Source organism: Gorilla gorilla, chromosome 20 (genome assembly GCF_029281585.2).
Source record: "Gorilla gorilla gorilla isolate KB3781 chromosome 20, NHGRI_mGorGor1-v2.1_pri, whole genome shotgun sequence".
Lineage (NCBI taxonomy): Eukaryota > Metazoa > Chordata > Mammalia > Primates > Hominidae > Gorilla > Gorilla gorilla.
In genome coordinates this window covers 27,708,047-27,730,216 of record NC_073244.2, presented here as the reverse complement: position 1 = coordinate 27,730,216, position 22,170 = coordinate 27,708,047, and the positions used below count along the sequence as shown (strand labels likewise).

General features: G+C 39.0%; 2 pseudogenes; one reads left to right on the top strand and one right to left on the bottom strand.

The window, feature by feature from the left end:
• LOC115931633 (zinc finger protein 98-like) overlaps positions 1–22,170 on the top strand; it is a 28,160-nt pseudogene that overhangs the window by 3,529 nt on the left and 2,461 nt on the right.
• Positions 9,200–9,517, bottom strand: LOC101139922 (large ribosomal subunit protein eL42-like; annotated as a pseudogene).

The window sequence follows — 22,170 nt, the reverse complement described above, 5'->3', positions numbered from 1 at the left end:
TTGTAATTCCCATTTGTTTTCTTTTTTCTTTCTTTTTTTTTTTTTGGAGACGGGAGTCTTGCTCTGTCTCCAGGCTGGAGTGCAGGCTGGAGTTGCTCGGCTCACTGCAACCTCTGCCTCCCAGGTTCAAGCAATTCTCCTCCCTCAGCCTCCCAAGTAGCTGCGACTACAGGTGCATGCCACCATGCCCAACTAATTTTTGTATTTTTAGTAGAGATGGGGTTTCACCATATTGGCCAGGATGATCTTGATCTCTTGACCTTGTGATCCACCTGCATCAGCCTCCCAAAGTGCTGTTTTGTTTTGTTGTTGTTGTTGTTTGTTTTTTAACAGATTAAATATCCTTCAGGACTTTTATCTGTGGAGCAGACTCTAGGGCAGCTTTCTGCAGTCGGGTCCATATATAGTGGCCCTTATATCAGGATGCAAATGAGTATGGTTTTCACTGAGTACCAGAGAGGATTTCCTCAGGTCACTGTGCAGGTTTCTATGTAGGCAGAACTGGCCATGAACTGTGACCCATGGAGCTGGAACAGAGTCATTGAACTGCTTCAGGGACCACAGTAAAAACCAAGGCCCATAGGCCTGCCTACATGGCTACAAATGGCTGTCTTTCTCCAGGTCTCTGGAAGGACAGGGTCTCTACCAGACTGTAACTGGGAGAAGTTTGGGATGGTTACAGAGTAACTTCAGAATTCTCAGTGTGACCAAGTTGGTTGGGCCATTTCTTGGTCTGCAGCCAAGACCTGAGGTCCTATAGTTTCCCACCAGAATGAGGACCTGCTCTCTGAAAAGGAATGCTCCTCAATCTTGGGCTTTAGCAGAATTTCACAACTGCCTCCCTAAATATCAAAGCTGTCTCAAAGGCACTTATTTTTGAGGTGAGGTCTCACTTTATAACCCAGGCTGGTCTTGAAATCCTGGCCTGAAGCAATTATCCAACCTCAGTGTACTATGTATCTTCATTACAGGTTTGAGCCATGATGCCTGGTTCTCTCATAAAGGAATTTATGTAAAGAATGGCTGAGAAATGTTCTTGCTGTGGGAGGGATAAGCAAATAGAGCACTTTTCATTTTTTCATCTTACTCATGTTTCTTTTCCTATACATTTTTACTTGCTATTTTCTATTTCAAACTTATCTGTAATTTTAGATTCAGACATTTAGGACAATATGTGAGAATTTACATGTTTTGCCTAAAGTAATTTAGACAATTGGTAGACACTCCATATTTACTAAAATCGTTACTTATAAATTTAAATTTGCTGCAGGCAAAAAAATAAGATTTTCACCTATTTTCTTCCATATATCTAAATGATAACATAATTTATTGCTAAATATTTGTTTAATATATCAGAGGCTCTAATTATATTTGGCAAAATATATTTTTTAAATTTTAGCAATGTAAGGCTATTCTTTGCTTCTAAAGTTGGATTACATCAGTTTTATTTTGTGTATGAATAGCTTATATTTAAAACATAAAAGTTATCGTGGCTGGGCATGGTGTCTCACGCCTGTAATCCCAGCACATTGGGAGGCTGAGGCGGGCAGATCACCTGAGGTCAGGAGTTCGAGACCATCCTGACCAAAATGGAGAAATCCCATCTCTACTAAAAATACAAAATTAGCTGGGTATGGTGGCACATGCCCGTAATTCCAGCTACTCGGGAGGCTGAGGCAGGAGAATCACTTGAACCCAGGAGGCGGTGGTTGTGGTGAGCCAAGATCATTTCCATTGCACTTCAGCTTGAGCAACAAGAGCAAAACTCCATGTCAAAAAAAAAAAAGAAAAGAAAAGTTAACACTTGCTTCTTTCTTTCTTTCTTTCTTTTTTTGAGACAGAGTTTCACTCTTGTTGCCCAGGCTGGAGTGCAATGGTGTGATCTCAACTCACTGAAATCTTTGCTTCCCAAGTTCAAGCAATTCATCTGCCTCAACCTCTCGAGTATCTGGGATTACAGGTGCCCGCCACCACATCCAGCTAATTTTTTTGTATTTTTAGTAGAAATGGGGTTTCACCATGTTGGCCTGGCTGGCCTTGAACTGCTAACCTCAGGTGATCCACCTGCCTTGGCCTTGCAAAGTGCTGGGATTACAGGCATGAGCCACCGTGCCCGGTCACTAGTTTCTTTTAAATGCTTATTTATTAAAAGTTTCTCGAGGCCTGGCGTGGTGGCTCACACCTGTAATCCCAGCACTTTGGGAGGCCGAGGCAGGCAGATCACGAGGTCAGGGGATCGAGGCCATCTTGACTAACACAGTGAAACCCCATCTCTAGTAAAAATACAAAAAGTTAGCCGGATGTGGTGGCGGGTGCCTGTAGTCCCAGCTAATCAGAAGGCTGAGGCAGGAGAATGGCATGAACCTGGGAGGCGGAGCTTAGAGTGAGCTGAGATCGCAACACTACACTCCAGGCTGGGTGACAATGCGAGACTGCATCTCAAAAAAAAAAGTTTCTCATCAGGATATTTTATTTATAATTATACTGCATATTCCCTGAAATTTTACTGCCAATGATTCAAAATACCTACCTTTGATGAGTACACAGTTACAGTCAAATACTGTAGTTAGACAAATTCTTTTTTAATGGTTTACTAATGTTGCATACCAAATTTTATCAGTAAACCTGTCTCATTGTGCAGTTTTATATTAGCGGTTTTTTTAGTGTAGGTTTCTTAACATCAGCTTATTGTGTTTTGGGGTTGTTTTTATGTATTACAATTGTAGTCAATTTGCAATTCTGTTTGTGCACTTTAAGTCAATGTGAGGTTTAATTAAGAGATAAATCAGCCATATGTCTATCACAATCAGATTATATATGTGTGTTTGTTTATCTATAAATATGATCCCAATATTGGTTGTGGTTTATCTTGTGTATATTGTTTCTTAGCTGATTTTCAATGGTCATTTTATCTTGTCTAAGTGAGTAGTCATGGAAATATTTTCACCATTTCCTATTTTCACAGTGTGTTTAATGATGAATATATATTTCCTTTGTGTGAGAGAAACACTTCTGGGATTTGAAGGTGATTTTTGGAAAGAGTTATAATTCTGTATTATTTTCAGTTTTTCCTTTAGAAAATTAATTGTTGTAAAAACACACAACATAAAATTTAGCATCTTAAATCTGTTCAAATGTACACTTCAGGACCAGACATGTGGGTGGCTCGCATCTATAATTTCAGAAATTTGGGAGGCAAAGACAGGAAGATCACTTGAACCCAAAAGTTTCAGACCAGCCTGGGCAACATATAAAGATTCCTTCTTACAAATTTTTTTTAAAAAATAACCAAGTATGGTCGTGTGCACCTGTGGTTCCAGCTACTTGGGAGACTGAGAGGGGAGGATTACTTGAGCCTTGAAATTTGAGGCTGAAGTGAGCCTTAATTGTGCCACTTCACTTCAGCTTGAGTGACAGAGTGAGAACCTGTCTCAAAATGAAGCTGTACATTTCAAGCATGTTAAGTATATTCACATTGTTGTGCAAAAGACTTCTAAAAGTTTTACATCTTGTGAAACTAAAATGCAGTACCCATTAAGTAACAACAACACATGTACCCTCTTCCCAGCCCTTGACAAACACCCTTCCAATTTCTATTTTTATAAGTGTGACTACTTAGGATATCTCATGTAAGTGGAATCATACGGTATCCATCATTTTGTTTCTGGCTTATATAGGTGACATAATACTTGGAAAGCTTATCTTAAAATGTGACAAGATTTTCTTTCTTAAGAATAATATTTCACTGTATGTATATGTTACATTTTCGATGTGTTCATAAATCAAGAGACATCTTAGTTGCTTCAGCCTTTTGGCTTTTGTGAATAAATCGATGTTCAAATAGGTCTTCCATGTCTTGTGTGGCATATTTTGACTATAGATTCATAAATGGGATTGCTATATTTGATAATTCCATTTTTAATTATTTGAGAAACATGACATTTTAAAATAATGACTGTATCTTTGTTTTCTACTAACAGTCAACATAGGTTTCATTTTTATTGCATCATCAACAGATTTGGTGTGTTTACAAAATTTATAGTGGCCATTGTAATGGGTGTGAGGCAATTTTTTCATTGTTATTTTTGTGTGTTTCTCTACAAAGTATTAATTTTCTGTGTCATTTCAAATGTTTTTTTCTATATGTGTATCTTTTCTGATGAAAATTTTGTTCAATTATTTGCTCATTTCTAAATCAATTTAGCTTTATTGTTCAATTTTAAGAGTTGTTTATATATTCTGAATATTAACTCCTATCACATGTGTTTTGCAAATATTTTCACTTGTTTAGTAGAGGGCATTTTTCACTCTATTGAATATTTTTTTAATGTGCAGAAATTTTGAATATAGTGTGCTTACATTTTTCTGTTTTTTTTTTTTGTTGTTCATGCATTTAATGTCATTTCTAAGAAAATGGTGCCAAGACCTATATCATCTCTTTTTTCTATTTTTTTCTAAGGGATTTGTTATTTTTTTCTGTTTAAGTTTTTTATTTGTTTTTGAGATGGAGTTTCACTCTTGTTGCCCAGGCTGGAGTGCGATGGCATGATTCCAGGTCACCACAACTTCTGCCTCCTGGGTTCAAGCGATTCTTTTGCCTCAGTCTCCTGAGTAGCTGTGATTACAGGCATATGACACCACACCTGGCTAATTTTGTATTTTTAGTAGAGACGGGGTTTCTCCATGTTGGTCAGGCTAGTCTCAAACTCTCTATCTCAGGTGATCCACCCGCCTCAACCTCCCAAAGTGCTGGGATTACAGGCGTGAGCCACAGCACCCAGCCGCATGTCTGTCATGGATTGCCACGGTTACTGCGGGACTGAACGAAGGACGAACAAAGAAATGAGAACCAAAGGAAAAACAATATCTTTTAAGGAAAGGGTCTGGAGAAGAAGAGGGCTCCCAGTTTCTAGTGAGCAAGGGCAGCCACCCTGAGTTTCCACAGCCTCCCGAATTCACTGGGTAGAAAGAGCAGGGAGGAGGAGGTAATGATTGGTCAGCTGCTTGATTGATCACAGGTTCATATTGTTGCTATTAGACTTCAGGTATGCCTAATCACATGAAACACTTGTGCCTGGGATGTGACTGCCCTCAGCATAACCTCTGGGTGGCAAATGTAGTTTGTCAGTTTGCCAACATTCTGCATTCATGAGAACAGCTTGCTGTTTACTCATATAGCATCCAGTGGTACTCTGAGTTGATCACAACCCTCCCTCACTTTTTTGGCCTGTAACATCTCTTCCTGTTTATTTTTTAGTTGAAAAAAGGCAATTCAGACTGTACAGCCCTCAATTGCCAGCTGGTGGTCCAGCTGATCTTACAGATGTACAGAAAATTACAGACAGCTTGGCCACAAATATGGAGTCAGGAGTTTTTGCCTGACCCTGGCACTCCAGCAGTTTATCAGATTCTTGTGTGGTTTTCTTGATCTGTTCCTATGTTATGAGGGTTAATGTCAGCATGACTCCAGTTGGTCCTTGTTCCTGAGGGCACCCACACGGTTTGTTCATTTCCTGTAAAGATATGTTTGAAATGCTTGTTCCCTGGTGCCATAAAGAAATAGCATTTGAACATAAATGTAATTTATTCAGCAAGGCCATTTTTACTTCCTGCAGAAAGGGGACACTCACCAGCAGTTTTGCCATGAGAGTATACCAAACAAAGGAGACAGGGTCATTTATAACCTGTTGCATCCACCCTACTGCTGTGTTTGGTTTCCATTGGCCGGAATGGGACCTCACATTCTGTATGTGTCCCTATTGGCTAGCAACTTAGAATTTTTTAAAAGAGTCAAAGGCAGAGGAGAACAAAGGAAGGAGGAAGTTAACTTGTGGAATGCTGAGAAAGGTAAAAACACCTTCAAATAAGGAAGAGGAACAGGCTATGACCTAATGCTTGCTTGGACTAGTATAAGCATGTCAGGGCAAATATTTAGGCTAAATTGTGAGAGCTAAGAACATAAAGTACATTGATTATCACAGCTAGCAGATATTTAAGAATGTTAGCACAGGTCTTTGAATAAATTTTTCTTCTAAGAGAAGTTATTATTTATTCCTAAATGGGGAGGAAAGTCTTTGAAGAGGAACCTCTACTTTTTACAGACACATGAATACTCTCGTCCCCACATTAATAAATCTACCAAAACAAAAGCAAAGGCTTTTGTGGTTCTAACTCAGCTTCTGCCTCTTTGGCTAATTGCCATGGGGTAAACTTTCCATTGATAATGAAAGACAGGCTCTTTCTGATTAACAGAAGGCACAGAGAAAACAAATTGAGGCCCATCCTTCTCGTGCAACAGTACAGCAAAAACAATAGATCCTCAAGATCTATTACCACTTAAGGCCAGTCTCTTGGAATGGCTGCTGTGGATGGCAGACCTTGCTGTAATGCACCCATTGGTTTAATCTGTGCATCAATAGCTCTCAAGTCACGCAGCAATCACCATTTTCTTGACTTCCTAGGAATCACAAATACTGGTGAATTCCATGGGCCAACCGACTCTTCTATATGTCCTGCTTCCAATTGCTCTTTTACTAATTGATGGAGTTGAATCAGTTTCCCCTGTGATAGGGGCCACTGATCCACCCATACAGGTTTGTCAGTCAGCCACTCTAGCGGCAAAGCAGTAGGTGGAGGAGAAATATCAATGACCTCCCCATCAGAAGTCCTGATGTCCTAACCCTTTTCTATCTGTGTGTCCAGTTATTGATATTAGATCAGGGTTTCCCTGTAGGGATTTTCCTAAGGCTTTTCCATTCTGATATCCCATTTTCTTTAACATTTAAATCCTGGATTATCAATAGTTTCATATCCCATGCTGTAAGTAAATCTCGACCCCATAGATTAACAGCTATATTCGTAACATAAGGTTGAAAAGTATATAACTGTCCATCTGGTCCGAGACAGGATAGACAGAGCTTAGTTTGCTCTGTTGAACACTTTGAGCTGCTCCTATTCTCACTACGGATGTAGAAGTTAGTTTTAAGGACCAAGATAGGGCCCAATTATTTTTAGATATTACTGACACATCAGCTCCCATATCCATAAGCCCATAAAAACTCTTTCCTTTAATTTGCACTGTACAGGTGGGTCTATTACATGCTATGGGTTGTGATAGATAAATTTCCCGTGTAGTTGTACTTCCAAATCCTCAATTCCCTCCTTTCTCCTTTTGTGAAGATGGGTGCGATTTACGTGGAACAAGCAACAGTTGATCTCCTAGTTCAAAAACCCAAAGATCAATTTACAGGGAATAAGCAACAGCTGAGCATTATATTCTAGTTAAAAAGCCCAAAGATCTTGTGACAATACCACTACTTGAATTTATCCTTCACAATCAGAATCAACAACTCCAGGGACTACAACAATGCTATGTAAGTTAAGATGACTTCTACCTAAAATTAATCCCATATATCCTATTGGCAAAGGTACCCAAATACCAGTGGGCATCTTAGTGGGTTTTTCTCCTTCAATTAATGTAACCCATTCTCTGGCTGGGAGATGTAATCCTGCGCTTCCAGGTGTTCCTGGGGAGAGGGAATCAATGCTCCTCCGGAAACCCACCCCTGAAATGGAGTTGTGGCCTGGACGGGGAATGCCCTCATTGTTTGAGGTGCCCAGGTCCAGGCCCCTTTCTCATTCCCCGACAGGGGGGTGTTGTTTTGATGAAATTTTGAGTGGCATTGATTAGCCCAATGATTTCCTTAATTGCAACAAGGGCAAAGGCCTGGCATTTTTTTCTGTTGGGGGGAAACTGCATTATCAAATCCCTTCTGCCCAGAGATCTGATGGCATTCTTTTTTGAAATGTCCAATCTTTCTACACTTATAATATTTTCCCCCTTTAGAGTTTGACCCTTGGCTCTTTTTAGATTTATCAACTACTAAATTAGCTATTGCTTGAACCAACATTGTAGAGCGATGAAGCTCAGTTCTCACATCTTGACAGGCTCTGAGAAAATTTCCCAAGCTCTTTGCACATCTCACAGGTGCCAGTGCACATCCACAATAAACGTTTGCACTTTCAAAAGCCAAAGTTAAAGTTAACATTTCTGCAACCACAAAAGAAACAATACAAGCCAATTTTCATCCTCCCTCTTCTGTTCACCACCCCCGATAGGTGCTGTGGGTAGGGCAAAAAATTCTTTTTAATTTTGGAACAATGACAAAAGAACAGTACGAACCAAACTCCAAACAGAAAAGAGAAAAGAAATAGCCAAATTCTTCCCCCATGTTACCCTGATTCAAAAACTTTCCATTCTCTGTACCTTTTAGGGCACTGACCAATACCTCTTTAGGGTATATCGCTGCCGGCAGACTCGTAAGGGGTTTCTCCTTCATCTGGTCAGTTTCACTTTTTAATTTTTTTCTTTTCTTTTTTTTCTTCTTTTTCTGCTCCTGTAGACCTTCCTTGTTCAAGCCCCTATAGGACCCTATCTGTCTCTGTCCCTATTCTGTCCCTGTTCTGTCCCAGCAAGTCTCTGCTAGTCTTTATCTGTTCCTATCTGTCCCTGGTCTGTCCCTATGTGTCCCTATAGGTCCTGTAAGTTCCTTCAGTTCCCTGCAAGTCCCTGTATGACCCTGCAGTTCCCTTCATCAAGTCCCACGTTGGGCACCACTTGCCACGGTTTGCCACGGTTACTGCAGGACTGAACGAAGGAGGATGAGTGAAGAAATGAAAACCAAGGAAAAAGCAATATGCTTTAAGGAAAGGGTCTGGGGAAGAAGAAGAGGGCTCCCAGCTTCTAGTGAGCAAGGGCAGCTGCCCTGAGCTTCCACAGATCCCCAAATTCACAGGGTAGAAAGAGCAGGGAGGAGGAGGTAATGATTGGTCAGCTCTTGATTGATCACAGGTTCTCGTTATTGCTATTAGACTTCAGGTATGCCTAATCACATGAAACATTTGTGCCTGGGGTGTGACTGCCCTCAGCATAACCTCTGGGTGGCACATGCAGTTTGTCGGTTTGCCAACATTCTGCATTCATGAGGACAGCTTGCTGTTTACTCTTATAGCCTCCAGTGGTACACTGAGTTGATCATGACCCTCACTTTTTTGGCCTGCAACACGTTTAAGTATTTTTTTTGTAAATTTTTTGTATATGGTTCAAGGAAATGATGTAACTTTATTTTATCAGTGTTGATATTCAGTTTTTTTTAACATAAACTCAAGATTTTATTGTCTTCATAATAAAGGATGACACTTAGAACTGGATCACTTGGCCCTTTCTCTTCTTATATACTCCCAGTTCAAAATGCTTGCATCTTTTAATAGCCAGCATTCTCTAAGATCTGCATTTGGGCTCAATGCACTCAAGACTTAGCACAATCTTTGTAGTTTTAGCCTTTTTCTGGAAAATCGGCTTAGTTTGCCCATCATAGCCATTCTGCTTCCTGTCATAATGCTGCTTTCCCTGGGCATACAGAGAATCCTTGCCCTTCTTGTACTGTGTCACTTTGTGGGGTTGGTGCTTGCCACACTTCTTACAGAAAGTCCAGTGGGTTTTAGGGACATTCGCCATGTTTGTGTGAGTGCTGTCGGCATGGAAAGCAATATTAAGTTTTTAACATTATTTTTTGAGAAGATTGATCATCTTTTCTCTATTGTGTGCTTATGGCAACTTTGCAAGAGATCATGTAATCATATACAGAAGGCTTCATTTCTGGACTCTCTATTCTGTTCTTTCATCTTTTTATCTTCCTTTGTGTATGTATCATACTTTTTTATTGCAACTTTTAGTGTGTTAAAATCAGAAAGTATAATGTCTCTTTGTTCTTTTTCATGGGTGTTTTGCTAGTTATAGTTTATAATCAAATTTTAAAATATTAAGCAATATTTCTGTAATAAAACTGTGCCATTGTGATTTTTTTTTTAAGATGGAGTTTCGCTCTTTTGCCCAGGCTGGAGTGCAGTGGCATGATCTCAGCTTACTGCAACCTGCAACCTCTGCCTTCCCATTTCAAGTGATTCTCCTGCCTCAGTCTCCCAAGTAGCTGGGATTACAGGTGCCTGCCACCCCGCCTGGCTAATTTTTGTATTTTTAGTAGAAACGGGGTTTCACCATGTTGGTTAGGCTGGTCTCGAACTCCTGACCTCATGATCCACCCACCTCGGCCTCCCAAAGTGCTGAGATTACAGACGTGAGCCACCATGCCCGGCGCTATTGTGATTTTTATAGAGAATATACTTAATATGTTCACCACTGTAGGTTGTATTGACATTTTAACACAATTAAATTTTTTGACCCCTGAGCAAGAATATGATGAAGAGATGAAGAGTGTGTTTTTTTAGTTTTCTTTCTTTTTCTTTCTTTCTTCCTTTCTTTTTTTTTCTTTTTTTTTTTTTTTTTTTTTTTGATAAGGATTTCCTATGTGGCCCAGGCTAATTTCAAACTCCTGGGCTCAAGAAATCCTCCTGCCTCAGCCTCCCAAAATGCCAGTATTAGAGGTTGGGAGCCACTGTACTCTGCCTGTGTGTTTCAACTTTATATATTCTTGGATTTGCCATTATTACTTTTGCTTTTAATTTCTAGTTTCATTCAGTTTTGTTAAGAAAACACACATGTATGATTTTGGTTTTAAATTTATTTGTTGTTGTCATTTTGAGAAAGGATCAAACTTGTCACTCAGGCTGGAGTATAGTGGCATAATTTTGGCTCACTGCAACCTCAGCCTCCTTGACTCAAATGATGTTTTTACCTAAACATCCCAAGTAGCTGAGACTACAGACATTCACAACCATGCCTGGCTAATTTTTTTATTATTTGTAGAGACAGGGTCTCACTATGTTATCCAGGCTGGTCTCAAACTTCTGGTCCCAACTGATTCCCTCACTTTCATCTTCCAAACTGTTGGAATTATAGATATTAGCCACTACCCCCAGCTGTTATTATTTAATAAGACTTGTTATATTTCCTAACTGAATACATCGTGTGCAAATAAGAATATTTTGTATTCTTTGACTTTTAAGTATAAAGTTTGTACATGTCTGTTAAGGGGGAAAATTCCTCATAAATGCCTTGACACTATCTTTTTGATAATCAGAAAGTTTTAACTCCATTAATTCAAATGAGAGCTGGTTTATTCAAAGAACCTGACTTCTTCACCTCACACTTACTGTAATACTAGCACTTTGAGAGGCCAAGATGGGTGGATCACAAGATCAGGAGTTCAAGACCAGTCTGGCCAACATGGTGAAACCCCATCTCTACTAAAGATATAATAAATTAGCTGGGTGTGGTCACATGCACCTGTAATCCCAGATGCTCAGGAGACTGAGGCAGGAGAATCATTTGAACCCTGGAGGTGGAGGTTACAGTGAGCTCAGATCACACCATTGCATTCCAGCCATTTTCACCTGGGCAACAAGGCAAGACTCCATCTAAAAGATGGCACTTATAAGAATGTGTATTGTGTTGTTTTTGGCTGGAGAGTTCTGTAGATATCTGTCAGGTTCACTTGACCCAGAGCTGAGTTCAAGTTCTGAATATCCATGTTACTTTTCTTTCTCAATTATCTGTCTAATATTGGCAGTGAGGTGTTAAAGTCTCCCACTATTGTTGTGTGGCAATCTAAGTCTTTTTGTAGGTCTCTAAGAATGTGCTTGTTTAATCTGAGTGCTCCTTGAATTGATTATTTTGGCATTATGTAATGCTCTTCTTTATCTTTTTTGATCTTTGTTGGTTTAAAGTCTGTTTTGTCGGAAACTATGATTGCAACCTCTGCTTTTTTTTCTGTTTTTATTTGCTTAGTAAATTTTCCTCCTTTTTTTATTTTGAGACTATTTGTGTCTTTGCATGTGAGATGGGTCTCTAGAATACAGCACACCAATGAGTCCTGACTCTATTTAGCTTGCCATTCTGTGTCTTTTCTTGGTGCGTTTAACTCATTTACATTTAAGGTTTATATAGTTTTGTGTGAATTTGATCCTTTTCATCATTCTAGCTGGTTATTTTGCAGACTTGTTGATGTTTCACAGTGTCATTAGTCTTTGTACTTCAGTGTATTTTTGCAGTGGCTGGTAATTCTTTTTCTTTTCTATATTTAGTCCTTCTTTCAGGAGTTCTTTCAAGGCAGGTCTGGTGGTGACAAATTTCTTCAGCATTTGTTTGTCTGACAAGGATTTTATTTCTCCTTAACTTATAAAGTGTAATTTTGCAGAATATGAAATACTTGGTTGGAAATTATTTTCTTTAAGAATGTTGAATATTGGCCTCCAATCTTTATGGCTTGTAAGGTTTCTGTATCAGGGGAACCACCCCTAATATTTCACATAAGTTCTTTTCTATTTCCCTAAGTGTCAGCCAGTCTGAGAAATAAAGGGAAAGTGTACAAAAGAGAGAAATTTTGAAGCTGGGTGTCTGTGGGAGACATCACATGTCGGCAAGTTCCATGATGCCCCCCAAGCTGCAAAACCAGCAAGTTTTTATTAGTGATTTTCAAAGGGGAGGGAGTGTAAGAATAGGGATCACAGGGATCACATGCTTCACAAGGTAATAAAATGTCACAAGGCAAATAGGGGCAGAGCACCGGGGCAAAATTAAAATTGCTAGTGAAACTTCAGGCACACATTGTCATTGATAACATCTTATCAGGAGACAGGGTTTGAGGGCAGACAAACTGTCTGACTAAAATTTACTAGGTGGGAATTTCCTCATCCTAATAGGCCTGGGAGTGCTATGGGAGATCGGGGCTTATTTCATCCCTTATCTGCAACTGTATAAGACAGACATTCCCAGAGCGGCCATTTCAGAGACCTCCCCCTAGGAGGGCATTCTCTTTCTCACAGCTGTTCCTTGCTGAGAAAAAGAATTCAGTGATATTTCTCCTATTCACTTTCATAAGAAGAGAAATATGGTTTGTTCCACCTGGCTCTCAGGCAGTCAGACCTGAGGTTATCTCCCTTGTTCCCTGAACATTGCTGTTATCTTATTCTTTTTTCAAGGTGCCCAGATTTCATATTGTTTAAACACACATGCTTTATGAACAATTTGTGCAGTTAATGCAATCATCACAGGGGCCTGAGGCCACATACATCCTCAGCTTATGAAGATGATGAGATTACGAGATTAAAGTAAAGACAGGCATAGGAAATCACAAGAGTATTGATTGGAGAAGTGATAAATGTCCATGAAATCTTCACAATTTATGTTTTTCTGCCATGGCTTCAGCCAGTCCCTCCGTTCGGGGTCCCTGACTTCCCGCAACATTTCTGCTTAGAGTTCCACTGTTAGTCTGATGAGCTTCCCTTTGTAGGTGACCTGGCCTTTCTTTCTGGCTGTTCATATCATTTTTTCCTGCATTTCAACCTTGAAGAACCTGATGATTATGTGTGTTGGGGTTGATTTTCTCATGAAACATCTTACTGAGGTTCTTTGGATTTTCTGAATTGGAATGTTGGCCTGTCTTGTTAGGTTGGAAAAGTTCTTCTGAATGATACACTGAAGTATGTTTTCCAACTTGGTTCCATTCTCTTGATCTCTTTAAGGTACCCCAAACAGTCATAGTTTTGGTCATTTTACATAATCCTATAATTATCAGAGATTTTGTTCATTCCTTTTTATTCTTTTTAAATCTTGTCTGCCTGTCTTATTTCAGCAAGCTAGTCTTCAAGCTCTGAAATTCTTTCCTCTGCTTGGTCTACTCAGTTATTGATACTTCTGGTTGCATTATGAAGTTCTCATGTTGTGTTTTTCAGTTCCCTCAGGTCATTTCTGTTTCTCTCTAAAGTAGTTTTTTATGATTCTTAGCTTCTTTGCATTGGCTTAGAACATGCTTTGTTAGCTCAGCAAAGTTTATTATTACCCATTTTCTGAAGACTACTTCTGTCAATTTATCCATTTCAGCCTTCACCCAGTTCAGTGCCCTTGTTGGAGATATGTTGTGATCATTTGGAGAAGAGGGGCTCTGGCTTTTTGAGTTTTCAGCATTTGTTTGTTGATTCTTCTCATCTTCATGAGTTTATCTAGCTTTGATCTTTGAGGCTGCTGACCTTTGGATAGGGTTTTTGGGGACTTTTTTGTTGGTGCTGTTGTTGTTGTTGCTTTCTGTCTTTTTGTTTTACTTTTAACAGTCAGGCTCTTCTTCTGCAGGGCTGCTGTCATTTGCTTGGAATCCACTTCAGACTCTATTTGTCTGGGTTTCTCTCACACCTGGAGGTGTCACCAGTGGAGGCTGCAGAACAGCAGAGATGACTGTCTCCTCCTTTCTCTGAGATCTTAATCCCAGAGGGACACTACTGAGACCAGCTCGGTCATGGAGACCCTAACCCAGTGGCGCTAGAGGAATTAAGACAAAGACACAGAAATAGAGTGCAGAGTGGGAATCAGAGGGGCAACATCCTTTAGAGCTGAGAGCCACGAACTGAGTTTGACCCACATATTTACTGACAGCAAGCCAGTAATAAGCATTGTTTCTATAGGCTATAGATTAGCTAAAAGCATTCCTTATGGGAAACAAAGCATTCTTAGCAAAGAGTAGAGAAACAGGCTCTGGCTGATTATCTGTAGCAAAAACATGTTGTTAAGGCACAGGCTGCTCCTGCTATTGTGCGTGGTTTGAGCAGTTTTCTGCTCCAGGCAGGCCAGATGTTCCTTGCCTGCTCCAGTAAACCAACAACTTCTAGCAGTGTGCATTATAGCCATCATGAGCATGTCACATTGCTGCAGAAATCCCGTTTATGGCCAGTTTCTTTAAGGCCTGTTCCCAGAAGGGCACCAACCTGATGACAATGGGAACACTCCTTTATAAGTTGTCTGACACCACATTTTGAGGGGGGGGTTCTCACCAAGTCAGGATGCACAAGATCCAGGAACCACTTAACAAAGCACTCTGGTTGCTCCTTGGTGTAGGGGGTGTGCTGCACAGGGGGAAATTCCATACATCTGTACTGCCCAGATTCCTCAGAGCCAGCAGAGGGAAAGACTAAGTCTACTGATCTACAGAAACCACCTCATTGTTACTGTTTTATGTGTTTCTTGCAGACATGTTTTTTCTCATTACCTGTTTTACTATAATAATTTTTGTTTAACTTTGTTGTGACATGCTGTGATTTTTAAAATTTTGTTTTGCATACTTTCTATAATATAATGTAATCATCTTGAAGTATATTGTAACCATCTTGAAAAATGGAGATTATATAAAACACCTTAAAGTTAAAACAGTATCTTTTAATCTCATAATAACGTTAATTAAATACAAAGCCTATACTGCTATATTTTTCAGTTTGTTATAAGTATTACAAATTATGTTATCTTATTTTGTATCTATTAACAGATTTGTTCAGATTAATGTTTTTTTATATCTATAGAAGAACTTCAAAGCTTTTATGTACCATCATTATGACAGTAAAACATTCTATGTGTGTCTTTATATTTAATAGAGTGCTTTATTTTATATATGGCTTTAAGATTCCTTTCATGAATATATTGATCTACTTGATGGTGTCCAATAATTTTTACATTCTAAATTTTAATTTTCTTTGGCAATATTATATTTTTTGTTATGTATTTCAGGGTATGCCACCTCAAACCAGTTAACTGAGTTTTGTTGTTTTGATTTATATTATAATTGTGTATGACAATGTTTAACTCTGTACAATTTAAGACAGTGTTGAGCAAAATCAACTACGAATCAGCCATATGTCTACTTCCAATATCATTACCTCTATGTTTCTTTCCCTCTATAAATATTATTGCTGTTTTTAAAATAACTTGTATATTTGTTATGTAGGTTTGTTGTAAATGGTTGTTCAATCTTGTCTAGGTGAGCAGTCATAAAAATTCTCCTAATTTCAATGTCCATTGTGAATCTATATTATTTTTGTGTGTAAGGAACACTTTGGGATTTGAAGATAATATTAAAACTCTCATAACTCTATATTTTTAGGTATTAGTTTTACTTGTCAAAAACACATAACAAAATTTATTATCAAATATTTTTGAATATTCTGTTTAGTCATATTATATTGACAATGTTATGCAACATATCTCTAAAATGTTTTTATCTTTCAAAACGAAATCTCAATACACATTAAACAACAACCAATTTTTCTGGTTTTCTGAATTTTCCAAACACCATTCTGTTTTCTTTTTCTAAGAGTGTAACTGCTTCATATATTTCTTAAAATTTCTATCTTTTTGTGGCTGACTCATTTCATTTTGCATAATGTCAAAATTTATCTATAAAGAGTATTAGAGTATTTCCTGCTTATAAAATTCTGGATGATAATATGGTATTTTTATATTTCAAATTACATCTACTGAATAATTTTGTGACAGAAATTTGAATTGCTTCTACCTATTGGCTTTCAGTAACAATGCTGCAATAATTATGGGTATGCGAATAACTCTTCATATGATCATATATATGAAAGTTTATATAAGTGCTGCCTATTTTATTAGTTCACTTTTTAATGACTATACTCATATAGATTTTTTTAAAGTCTATTTTCTTTCTTTTTCTTTATTCTTTTTTTTTTTTTTTTTTGAGTCAGAGTTTCACTCTTGTCACCCAGGCGGGGTTGCAATGGCATGATCATGGCTCACTGCAACCTCACCTCCTGGGTTCAAGTGATTATTCTGCCTCAGCCTCCTGAGTAGCTGGGATTACAGGTGCCTGCCACCACACTCAGCTAATTTTTGCCTATTTAGTAGAGACTGGGTTTCACCATGTTGGCCAGGCTGGTTTAAAACTCCTGACCTCATTGTGATCCTGCTGCCTTGACCTCCCAAAGTTCTGGGATTACAGTCATGAGCCACTGTGCTCAGCCCCCAAATTGTTTTAACTCTGTAGCTTTGTAATATGTTTTCAAATCAGAAATTGTAATGCCTTTAACATTGTTTCTTCTTTTGAAGACTGTTGGGTACTTCATTGTCTCTTGATAGTCCATATACTTTCGAGATTGCTATTTCTATTTCCTCAAGAATAGAATGAGAAATTTTTAAAAACATTTTATTGCATGGTGCGGGGGCTCATGCCTGTAATCTCAGCACTTTGGGAGGCTTAGGCAGGTGGATCATGAGGTCAGGATTTCGAACCCAGCCTGGGCTGTATGATGAAACCTCATCTCTACTAAAAATACAAAAATTAGCCAGGTATGGTGGTATATGCCTGTAGTCCCAGTACTCAGGAGGATGAGGCAGGAGAATCGCTTGAACCTGGGAGGCAGCGGTTGTGGTGAGCTGAGATCGCGCCACTGCACTCCAGCCTGGGTGACAGAGCAAGACTCCATCTCCAAACAAAACAAAACAAAACAAAACAGAACAAAAGAAACCATTGCATTAAATCTGTATATTACATTGAGCATTATGGACATCTTCAAAATATTTCAACTTTTGAACGGGAGCATGCTGAAGGGTGTGTTGTTAAATATCTATATATTTGTACATTTTTAATTTTTTTTTCTATTTTATACTTACATTCCATTTTGGTCATAGAATGTAATCCACAAAATGTCAATTTTAACAAATTTTCAAGACTCCTTTTTTTGGCCTAACAGGTGGTCTATCAAAAAGAATGTTGTATAAGCTATTCATAAGAATGTGTTTCCTGATATTGTTGAGGGCTCTTGTCTATTCCTCTGTTAAAAATAATTGTATTATACTGCCTTCAATTCCTCTCTTCACTTACTAATATTCTGTCTTGTTTTATTTTTATTACAGAAAGTAGGGTATTGAAATTTCCTGCTGTAATTATATTGCTGTTTAGGTGTTTCTTCCTGTCTGTCAACATTTGCATTATATATTTGAAAACTTGGTGTGAAATACAGACACACATACACAAATTTGCAATAGGTTCCCAGTAAATATATCTATTATTGTTTAATGTCCTTTGTCTCTTTGCTGTTTTGACTTAAAGTACTTTACATAAAATATAACAGTTTTTTACTTAAGATGTAGCTTTTGTAATACTATTTTGACCTCTTCTGCTCTCATTTGGTTAATATTTGCATCCAATGTCTAAATCCATCTTGCCACCTTCGGTATCTTTTTTATCATTAGATGTCAGCTGACCCTTGTAGAAAGGCAAATTGGATCTTTGTTTTTAATAATTGTAAATAAATTTCTTTATTGAAAGTATAACTCTTGATTGGAAAGTTTTCTTAAACAAAGAGACTAATATTTGTTTATTTTTCTATTTGATTCTTGTACCTGTGTCCCACATTTTCTCTCTTTCTGTCTCTTTGTGTCTTTTTTATTTTGATTTTGATATGCTTTTTCTTCTTTCTTATTTTGTGTATCTATATAGATGTATTCTTTGTGCTAAGAAATTTATTTTTGTGTATGTGCACATCTTTCCCAGAAAATAATGTATTTTAATATGATTACATGTTGTTTTGTTGAATCATGTTATTTTCATTGGAAGCAACTGCTTTCAGCACCTTTTATATGTAAGGCAGTGCCAATATACTGTTTTAGAATTTAGTTATTTTTGAGGTTTTTTTCTTTTTATTTGGCAGGACAGATTTGGTGATGGTATTATACTCACTTGATTTTTTTTTCGAACCTTAAATATATCATGCAGTTTCCTTCTGGCCTGCAAAATTTTTGTTGAGAATCCATTGGATATCCCATAAAGAGTATTCTTGCAAATAACACATCACCATTTTTTTTTTTTTTTTGAGACGGAGTTTTGCTCTTGTTTGCCCAGGCTGATTGCAATTTTGTGATCTCAGCTCACTGCAACTTCTGCCGCCTTGGTTCAAGTGATTCTCCTGCCTCAGCCTCCCGAGTAGCTGCTATTACAGGCATGTGCCACTACGCCTGGCTAAGTTTGTATTTTTAGTAGAGACAGGTTTCTCCATGTTGAACAGGCTGGTCTTGAACTCCTGACCTCAGGTGATCTGCCTGCTTCGGTCTCTCAAAGTGCTGGGATTACAGGTGAGAGCTGCCATGCCCAGCCAGCACATCACTTTTATCTTGCAGCTCCCAAGATTCCCTTTTCTGTGACTTTTAAAATTGTGCTTACGTATGTGTTTGATATAAATATCTTTGTGTGTATCCTAGTTCGTTTGTTGAGCTTCTTCATTTTTATGTCATTTTTTTTAAAGATTTTTCAGTTATTCTTTATATATTTTTTACCTCCATAATTTCTTTTTTCTAATATTTTAAGTGTTTTTGTTCTTATTTCCAGTTTTCTGATATCCTATAGTTCTCTGTGTTCTTTTTTCACTCATTGGGTATTATTCAATTTATTTTCAATTTTTAAAACTAATGTAAACATTTTTTATTGTTTCTCTCTGAAAATTTTATATTATTTTTAATGGAACCACATTGCCCTATTTTATATACACTGTAATGTTTTTTTTTTTTTTTGAGACGGAGTTTTCCTCTTCTTGCCCAAGCTGGGGTGCAATGGCATGATCTCAGCTCACCGCAACCTCGCCTCCCAGTCAAGCGATTCTCCTGCCTCAGCCTCCCTAGTAGCTGGGATTACAGATGCCCGTCACCATGCCTGGCTAATTTTGTATTTTTAGTAGAAATGGGGTTTCTTCATGTTGGTCAAGCTGGTCTTGAACTCCTGACCTCAGGTGATATGCCCACCTCGGCCTCTCAAAGTGCTGGAATTACAGGTGTGAGCCACTGCACCTGGCCACATCATAATCTTTTATTCAAATTTGAATATTAAAAAAACTTACCTGTCCCAATCTTTATAATGTGGCTTTCCCCTGGCATACCTTGAACAATTGTCTGAGTTAGAGATTCTGAGAGTCTCTTAAACATGTTCTTCAAATGTGTCTTTTGTGAAATTTTGTGTTTATTTTTTAGTTAAAGGAAATAATTCATCTTTTTTTCTTTCTTTCCTTTTTTTTTTTTTTTTTTTTGACACAGAGTCTTGCTGTGTGCCCCAGGTTGGAGTGCAGTGGCATGATCTAGGCTCACTGCAACCTCCACTCCCGGGTTCACGCCATTCTCCTGCCTCAGCCTCCCAAGTAGCTGGGACTGCAGGCACATGCCATCACGCCCGGCTATTTATTTATTTATTTATTTATTTATTTATTGTATTTTTAGTAGAGATGGGGTTTCACCGTGTTAGCCAGGATGGTCTCGATCTCCTAACCTTGTGATCCGCCTGCCTCAGCCTCCCAAAGTGCTGGGATTACAGGCGTGAGCCACCAAGCCCGGTCACTTTTTTTTTTTTTCAGATGGAGTGTCAGTCTGTCACCAGGCTGGAATGCAGTGGCACGATCTCAGCTCACTGCAACCTCCGCTTCCCCAGTTCAAACGATTCTCCTATCTCAGCCTCCCAAGTAGCTGGGACTACAGGTGTGTGCCATCATGTCCAGCTAATTTTTGTATTTTTAGTAGAGATGGGGTTTCACCATGTTGGCCAGGATAATCTCGATCTCTTGACTCGTGATCCACCCGCCTCGGCTTCCCAAGGTGCTGGGATTACATGCGTGAGCCACCGTGTCCGACCCGTATTCATCTTTTTTCTTAATACTCAGTAATCACTTGCCACATCTGTTTTCTTTCAGTGGCACTGCAGTTTCTTTACTGCGTTAACATTTACGTTTGGTCTCAGCAGACTCAAACTGTCATTCCAAAGTATACTGCCATTTCTTTCAGCACTAAATGTCATGAGAGACAGAAACCAGTGTCTAGAAAGGCCCCTACAAGAAAGCAATAAAGATTTATGAGCCAGTATTTTACCTGTCTTTTTTTTTTAAAAAATTAAAAGTTGGCAATTTTTTTTTTTTGAGATGTAGTCTTGCTCTGTTTCCCAGGCTGGATTGCAATGGCACAATCTTGGCTCACTGCAACCTCAGCCTCCCGATTAGCTGAGATTACAGGTTGAGCCACCATGCCCAGCTGGTAATTTACTTCTAAAGGCATTATGTTATATTGGGGAGTAGGAATAGCCATAATCGGTAAATGTAACAAACTTTTGTTTTTCCCTCTGTGTAGCTTTGTGCTCACCTGGGGCACTTCAAACACTTAACTCATTTATAGTTTTTTCTCAGATGTATTTTGGTTAGTATGTTTTTGTTACATGTTTATGACTGTAAAAAAATTAGGGCCTTTGGTATTTTGCTATGCTATCTTGTTTATGCAGTTTGTATAATATTATAGGTGAGATTTGTAATCTATATTTATCTGAGTCTAGTAAGTGGAGTAATTTGTTATTTTTATTTCTTTCAGTTGTATGTTCTCATTTTGCCCAAGACCTTTGGCCAGGGCTGAACATTAAAGATTCTTTTCAAAAATTGATACAGAGAGAATGTGGAAAATGTGGACATAAGGATTTACACTTAAGAAAAGACTGTGAAAGTGTGAATGAGTGTAATGTGCCCAAAGAAGGTTATAATGAACTAAACCAGTGTTCATTATACTACCAGAGCAAAATATTTCCATGTGATAAATATATGAAAGTCTCATAAATTTTTAAATTCAAACAGAAATATGATCAGGCATACTGGAAAGAGACCTTTCAAGTGTAAAAAATGTTGCAAATCATTTTGCATGCTTTTACACCTAACTCAACATAAAAGAATTCATATTGCTCTCCCTCTCCCTCTCCCTCTCCCTCCCCCTCCCCTCCCCTCTCCCTTCTCCCCACGGTTTGCCTCTCCCTCTCTTTCCACGGTCTCCCTCTGATGCCCAGCCGAAGCTGGACTGTACTGCTGCCATCTTGGCTCACTGCAACCTCCCTGCCTAATTCTCCTGCCTCAGCCTGCCCAGTGCCTGCGATTGCAGGTGCGCGCCGCCACGCCTGACTGGTTTTCGTATTTTTTTGGTGGAGACGGGGTTTCGCTGTGTTGGCCGGGCTGGTCTCCAGCTCCTAACCGTGAGTGATCCGCCAGCCTCCGCCTCCCGAGGTACCGGGATTGCAGACGGAGTCTCGTTCACTTAGTGCTCAATGGTGCCCAGGCTGGAGTGCAGTGGCGTGATCTCGGCTAGCTACAACCACCTCCCAGCCGCCTGCTTTGGCCTCCCAAAGAGCCAAGATTGCAGCCTCTGCCTGGCCGCCACCCTGTCTGGGAAGTGAGGAGCGTCTCTGCCTGGCTGCCCATTGTATAGGATGTGAGGAGCCCCTCTGCCCGGCTGCCCAGTCTGGAAAGTGAGGAGCGTCTCTGCCCAGCCACCATCCCATCTAGGAAGTGATGAGCGTCTCTGCCCGGCCACCCATCGTCTGAGATGTGGGGAGCACCTCTGCCCTGCCACCCCATCTGGGA